Raw genomic sequence first — 7,733 nt, forward strand, 5'->3', positions numbered from 1 at the left:
AGGAGCTCTTCAAAAAAAGGCATTTTCTGCCAATAGATTGTTAAGCTAACTCTCAAGTAAGGGAATTTACAATATGACACAAACATCATCCATGTGGCTCCTCTTAATCATCTCTCCCTCTGAATTAAACAGGAAGTGTGATGATCACCTTTTACTCCAAGGAACTAAAGTATTGCTAGACTAATTATTTCAAGCTTTGGAAGGAAAATCATTACATGAACATTACATAAAACCATAACATAGTTCCTTGTATAAGCAGATGACATGACTGATACATGCTATGATTAAGTGGGAGATTTATTTGTAGATATGAAACAGAAAGAAGCCAGAGGCATCTGTAAGAGTGCATAGTAGAGAAAGAAAGAAGTAGGCCGAAAATATCCAGCAGACTGGGCATGTGCAGGCCTATCTGCCAAAAAAGAGAATAGCAGGGAATAGAAAGTAGAGAAACCATGGAGAGGTTAGCAGTGAGAGAGAGAAAGACAGAGACAGAGAGAGACACAGAGAGAGACAGAAACACACACACAGAAAGAGAGAGAGAGAGAGAGAGACAGAGACAGAGAGAGAGACAGAGAGAAACACAGAGAGAGAGAGAGAGAGAAAGAGAGACAGAGAGACAGAGACAGAGACAGAGAGAAACACACACACACAAACACACACACACACAGAGAGAGAGAGAGAGAGAGAGAGAGAGAGAGAGAGAGAGAGAGAGAGGAGAGAGAGGCATAAACAGCTACAGCTAGATTGAAAAGAGAATGAATGGAATAGCTGTGGTGGGGAGCTTCTGGGCTTCAGGGGGTTTTGGGTGGGGAGAAGATGAGAATTGTTAGCATGAACTTTGAAATGTATAACAGGTACTTGTGATACTGAAGAAGCCTGGAGCTCAGGATAAGCTTTAATATGCAGATAGATGCCACAGGTAGGCATATGTCCCTGCTGCCAGAGGTAAGGGAAATTACTTCTTTTGGCAGATCAGAACTGGTTTCACAAGTCTCTGAGGAATGCTGCTTTTATCTAAGCATAGAAATCCTTCCATAGTCTAGGTTGAGCTCATTCCTAGGCTGCCTTTTGGAGTGTGGGGAATTGGAAATTTCTTTGGACCTACCAGTTCAGATCTACAATAGAGATTCTTTTTTTTTTTAAAGTTATATTTATTATTATTAACTAATTAATTATTTTATTCATTTATATCCCAAATGTTGCCCCCACCAGATCTCTCCTTCTAGTTCTTTACCTTCTCCCTCTCCCCTTTGCCTCTGAGAGGATACCCTTTTCCTGGGTCATCAAGTCTCTACAGGATTAGGCCCATCCTCTCCCACTGAGGCCAGACAAGGTGGTCCTCTGCTACATATGTGCCTGGGGCCTCAGACCAGCCCCTGTATGCTCTTTGGTTGGTGGCTTAGTCTCTGGGAGCTACTAGGGGTCCAGGTTAGTTAACACTGTAGGGCTTCCTATGGGGTTGCTACTCCCTTCAGCTCCATCAATCCTTCCCCTAACTCCTCCATAGGGGTCCCCAACCTCAGTCCAATGGTTGGCTGGGAGTATCTGCATCTGTCTCAAGTCAGCTGCTGGTAGATTCTCCAGAGGACAGCTCCTTACAGCAGATGTTAAGTGGATTTCTGCAGTCTGGATGAAAGTGAGGACTTGTTATACATTCATATACACATAAATGTGAACCTATTCACAATGGATATGAAAATATTTTATATAATTAATTTAGATATTTGGATTCACTTTTACTATAGGTTATATTCATTTGTATTACCATCTTTAACTAGAGACCAGACATGATAGAGTGGTATAAAAGGGATAGGACTAGAGGATCCCCTAGGAAGTAAAACTGTGCTTTAATATAGCCTTACTACAGCAAGTCGCAGAGTGAATTACATGGTAAATCTTGGTCTCACTATACAACAGAAACAACAGGCAGCATAACTTAGTGCCCTTTGCTTTTCTATAGATATGCCTTTTCAGTGATAAAAAAAAAAGACACCTAAATGAATACAATTATTGGTTATAGGTAAATATGTCTCTTTTTCTTTCAATTTAACATTTTTAATTTAGAGTCTTTGTATATATCCTTAGTTGGCCTGGAACTGGTTATATAGACCAAGCTGTCTCCAGACTCGCAGATATATGTTTGTTTTTGCCTTCCAAGACCTAGGAATAAACTTGTGAACCACATGGCTGGATAAAAGTACTTTATTTATTTCACATGTGAATGTGTGGCACACATGCAATGGTATTATGTTTGTTGGGTGTCCATAAGACCCTTGTATAACCTGGTTCTCCCCTTCCACCATATGCATCTCAGGGGTCATCGGGCTTGACAGAGGTTACCTTTACCCTCTGATTCAAATTTTCCTGGTCCTACTTTTTTTTTTTTCTTATTTGAAATTTTTATGGTTGGTCCAAAGAAATTTTCTGTAACCCTGTGTAAACTTTGAAACTCTATGGAGTTAAAATAGTTGTGAATAGCCCCTCATTTTCCACTTTGAAAACATAAGTGATCAGAGAACCACTCAGCTCAAAAGAAAATGATAGTCATCTATGAAGGAGGTGTGTTGAGCTTTGCAGAACAAATAAGAGAAAGTTGTAAAATAACATTACTCTGTTACATGCTGTGCTTATAATTGGGCTGCTCAGTTGGTGGCAGCTAGGATGCTTCTGTACTGAAGAATTTGATGTGGTATGCTTTACTTGTCCTCTATGCTGTAGAGCCTTCATGCCATCATTCATTCATCCAGCCAGCCTTGTTCTGTGGCAAAGACTACATCAGTCTTTCAAAATTATGCTATTCTTTCAAACTTCACCTTACTTTGTTTCCTGAGATACTGCATCCCCCTGCTTGGAGTCCTTCATCATAGTTTCATTCACTTTTCCTATTTAATTATTGTTATCTGTGTTTTCTGGGGCTTTGTTCCCTGTTCTTCTCTAGTTCTGTACTATCCCTTTTAGCATGTCATATTCAGCATAATTTCTATACTTAGGAATTGTATATTCTATATCTCTAAATCTGATTTCTTCTCCTGTTCTTCCCTTCACTCCACTCACAGAGTCCTTATGACTGAACTGAAGATGGCTCCTTCATGATCAGAAATATATATTATCTTCGTCCTAGCCCCAGAGTCTACTTTCAGAATTGTCTGTCCTTCCTTAGCTTCCCCAAACAGTTCCACCAACAGGCTTCCAAGTATTCAAATGCATAAAAATATGGGGAATATTTCCTCCAAGCCACTGCAAGTCTTCACAAAACTCAATTCAATGTGGATCAAAGACTTTAATATGTGACCTGAAATCCTTAAACTGCCAGAGTAACAACTCTTAAACATTTTAAGATAGTTAACTTTTCTACACAGGACTCCTGTTGCTCAGGACATGATGTCAATAATCAGCAAACAGGATTTCATGAAATCAAAATGATTCTACATAGCAAAGAAAACAGTCAAGTGAGGAAACATTCTACAAAATAAATATGCAAAGAGCTAAAAATTAACCCAATCAATAAATAAGCTAATGAAATAAAGAAAAGTACTCTTAAAGATGAAAATACAAATGGTCAATAAACATTTGAAAAAATTAGCAGTTCTAACTCATCAGAGAAATGTAAATCAAAACTCGACTGAGATTCCATCTTATCCCAGTCAGGATGGCAATCATTAAGAAAACAAACAAGAAATGCTTGTGAAAATACACATAGAAGGGAGCCCTTATACACTCCTGGTAGTTACATGAATTTGTCCAGTCACTGTGAAAGTCAATATGGAGCTTTCACAAAAACAAAAACAAACAAACCCTAAATATAGAATATGTGGTATTACCCAGTTATGCCCTTCTTGGCCATTTACCTGAATGATCCAAGTTAAACTACCACAGAGTTATTTTCAGGTCAGTGTTTCTAGCAGCACTATTTGAAGCTGTTGAATTATCTAAGTTATTGAATCAATCTAGTTGTCCAATGCTATCTCTCCAGACCTAATAACAAGGCTATAGATAAGGAAATTGTGTTTAGATACACAATTGACATTTTTTGCAGCCATAACATAAAATGAAATTATTTCATTTATAGGAAAATGAATGCAAATTGAGATAATCATATCAGGCAAATATTGTCATTCTCAGAAGTACAAATATTATGTATTTTTCTCATTTCTAGATTTTTTATATAGACATATTAAAATCATATTCATATATATATGGCATAACAATAGAATCAAAAGAGGAAAGGAGCATAATAGGAAAGTGAAAGGTTAAAAGACAAGAAGTTAGAATATGAAGGCATATATTCAATACTACATATATTCAATAATACATATGTATATGTATATAACTTATCAAAAGTGCCATCGAATATATATTCTCTAGTTGATCATATTTCTGTTATAGCTCTTTTCCCAAGTATTGAACTGGAACCTTGCATGCATTAGGTAGTAAAGCAATATCCTCAAAAAACACACAACCTGGCTAGAGAATATTTTATATGTATATGTATATATATATAATTATTTCCTAATATGTCAAACCATAGACAGTTCTGTAGATTTGAGGTCTTGAGGGCTTTCCCCCATACACACAGGTTGGCATGTTCATTGGTGTCTTCCTTGTTCAGCTCAAGTTTGGTTGGTCATGTTAGTGAGAATATATAGATGTAGCTCCTAATGTTACTGTTTCAACAAAACTCTGAAAAATCATAAGTGGAATCAGTCAATGCCACCAACTCACTTGGCCTTGATCTTTTAGGCAATATAAAGTAACTTTGGCTGATTACAATACTGAGATGACCAGATCTAGTAGTGTTTGGTCTTCTGTCATTGCTTTGTAGGCATGTGTTCTTGGACCTTAAAATGATACTGTTCACAATTACTCATGTCTGCCATTTTTCCTTTTGAAACATGCACTTTATGACTTCAAAGGAAACATGGTCAATAATGTATCTGTTGTCTTTCCATACTGAACTGTGGCCTCAAATTGAATCTAATTGAATTGGCCTAAATATAAATGTACTCTTTAAACAAAGTATGCTAAAATCATGCCTGTTTCAAATATGCTTATTCAGGACCACTGAATAAGATTCCTGTGTTACTTTTGTTCAAGGAGAGTGTTGCTCTTGAAATGACTCCTGTGCTCTCCTTGTCTACTATATGTAATAAATCTTTTCCCACATTTTAAATTCTGGTTGTACATTTTGGCTTCACATTCACCAAAATGCAAATATCTTGAGTTCAGTAACAATCAAAGAATTCCCAGAGGAGAGAGAGTTTTATGTAAATGCTTAAGGTGTGTTAGAGTATGCAAAATAAGAAATACAGTTGCTTATGCCAAAATCAAGTACTTTCTTGCATGCACTTGGGCATAGACAAATTATTAAGAGAGAACAGGTGGTTATTGAAACTCTAAACACTGAAACAAGTGAAGTGAAATAATCCATCAATGACTAAAGGGGGTACATATGAAAATAAAAAGTGAACATGTTATTTTGTGTGGTATTTTTTTGAATTTCAATGTATACCTGGTTTACCAGTATATATATGTGCTGATGATGATATATGTGTGAGTGGTAGATGGTTGAGAGTTGCCATGTGGCCATGTGGGTGCTGTATATTGAACCCAGGACCACTCGTAGAGCAAATCATTGATCTTATCACTGAGCCATCTTTCTATCACTGGAGATGATATTTTAAACATTTCTGAGCATATACCTAGCTCATAATGATTTTTTAATTCTCAATGAATTCACTTGATGAAGTTATGAGTTATAAAACAGATTGTTAAGAAAGATTACATTAGGGGAAGATGAAGCTTTCTGAATCAGGGGCAGCATCTAGAATAGTGTGGTTATATGGAAACTGTCCCTCTACCTCTTTGGATGGAATGCCTGTGGCTAAACCTAAAGGATCATTCAGGTTTTCTTCTTTAGAGAGCAAATTTTACTCCCGACTCAGAGAGAAGTTTGCACCTTCTGCTCTTCATTGTTCTCTATTCTCTAGGCCCAAAAGTTTTCTGTTATTTTGCAGAATTCTTGAATTATATTATTATAGCACTGCAGTCAAGTTGGTGGTGTAGGAAAGTCAAAGTAAGGCACTCCTCTAGATGCAATCCTTCAATACATTCTGAGTCATGCTTCCTAAGGATGACTTTTAAATCTTTCTTGAGTTCCATTTACTTAACATAGTACTTAACCATACCTCCTCCTACAACTGATAATCTGAAGCAATTTATCTACATAAATTTACATAAAAAGAAACCCAAACCAACAACACCAACAACAAACATCTGACACATGGCCCACACAAGGAAGCTAATATCTAGCTAATTTTTGCTAGGGTAAATTCTAGTTTTGTTTTTGTTTTTAATCCTCAAAGCTACTATTCTTAGTTATTTATCTTAGGTACACTTGCCACCTATTATATTGGTTCCTTTTTCGAAAATCAGGGAGTTCTTCAAAGCATGCAGATTAACATTTATTAAAAGAGACTCTATGTCACCAACCAATGGCAGGTTTCAGTTACTGAAATTTCCTCACTGGATACTGTTGTGGATTTGGTTTAATGCTGCTTGTATCATGTTAATCTGATCCCTAAAATTGCATGAAAATCCACACATCCGCATGTAAGAAACTGAGGGAACCCTGCCCCCAGTTGGTTTTGATTGGTAAACAAAATTGTCAATGACTGGGCAGGGAGACAAGGGTGATACTTTTAGGATTCCTAGGCAAGGGACTAAGGTAGAGAGATAGCTGCCATGCCAGGGAAGGAAGAGAGACACCAGGTCTGAGTGATGAAGAAGACAGAGAGATAGTCATCATGTAGATGCTGGGGAATGCAGTTGAAGGGGCTACAGGTCTGAGTCTGGGGTGGCAAAGATGGATTATAGATTTTATTCAGTAATAACTCAGGAATATCGAAGAGGGTACATCACTCATGTGAAAGTTAGGAAGTGGCTCAGCCATTGAGCTGTATAAGGCATATAAAAATATAAATGCTGTGTGTGTGTGTGTGTGTGTGTGTTTTATTCATGAACTCAGAACATTGAGGCAGGTAGCAAAGAAAGTGTGCATGCCACTGCCTCTGGGATTGATTTGAGCAGCGTTAATTGGGTTCAGTTACAAGATACATCTTCACAATTTCAGGATGTGATGAGTTTGTAAAAGAACTGAAATTGAAGAGATGACGGTGAAAGTTGAGAGTACACTGCATGTACAAGACTAAGGAGAGACACAATTTTAAATCATCAAAGCAAATCAAACTCCCAGATTTTTGAAATCATAATTCAAATTTATGTTTAAGAGGTAATTATACTGCTAGTAGGCTAGGCATGAGACAGATTTTTTTTTATTTTGAAAGACACCTGTTTACTCAAAAGTTTAAAAAACTTGAAGAAATTTCTAAGTACAATTAAGACAATTCAGAGTAGATTATCATCAGATGAACAAATGCCACACAGATCAAAAGCCAAGTTGCATAATTTTTATATTGTCAGTTAGAATGTATATCAATGGTAAGCTGGAGGGCCATGGAAAAAGTCCACTTTAGTTACAGGAAATAGAAAAGTGCACTGTCTGTGAAGGTATAAAAACTTTGAGTCATATGGACTGTAGTTTAGGTTTTATGACTACCCTTCTCAGTAATTTTAAAGATTGCCATTCATAATAAAAGAGTCCATTGCTCAACAATATGAACTAACTAGTACCCTCAGAGCTCCCAGGGTCTCAACCACCAACCAAGGACTGCACA

General features: G+C 37.0%; 1 protein-coding gene across 2 annotated transcripts in view; it reads left to right on the forward strand.

Moving 5' to 3' along the window:
- Positions 1-7,733, forward strand: part of Il1rapl2 (interleukin 1 receptor accessory protein like 2) — a 1,196,863-nt gene that overhangs the window by 728,317 nt on the left and 460,813 nt on the right. The gene's annotated exons all lie outside the window — the stretch shown is intronic.

The sequence above is a fragment of the Mastomys coucha genome, chromosome X (genome assembly GCF_008632895.1).
Source record: "Mastomys coucha isolate ucsf_1 chromosome X, UCSF_Mcou_1, whole genome shotgun sequence".
In the NCBI taxonomy this organism is placed as follows: domain Eukaryota; kingdom Metazoa; phylum Chordata; class Mammalia; order Rodentia; family Muridae; genus Mastomys; species Mastomys coucha.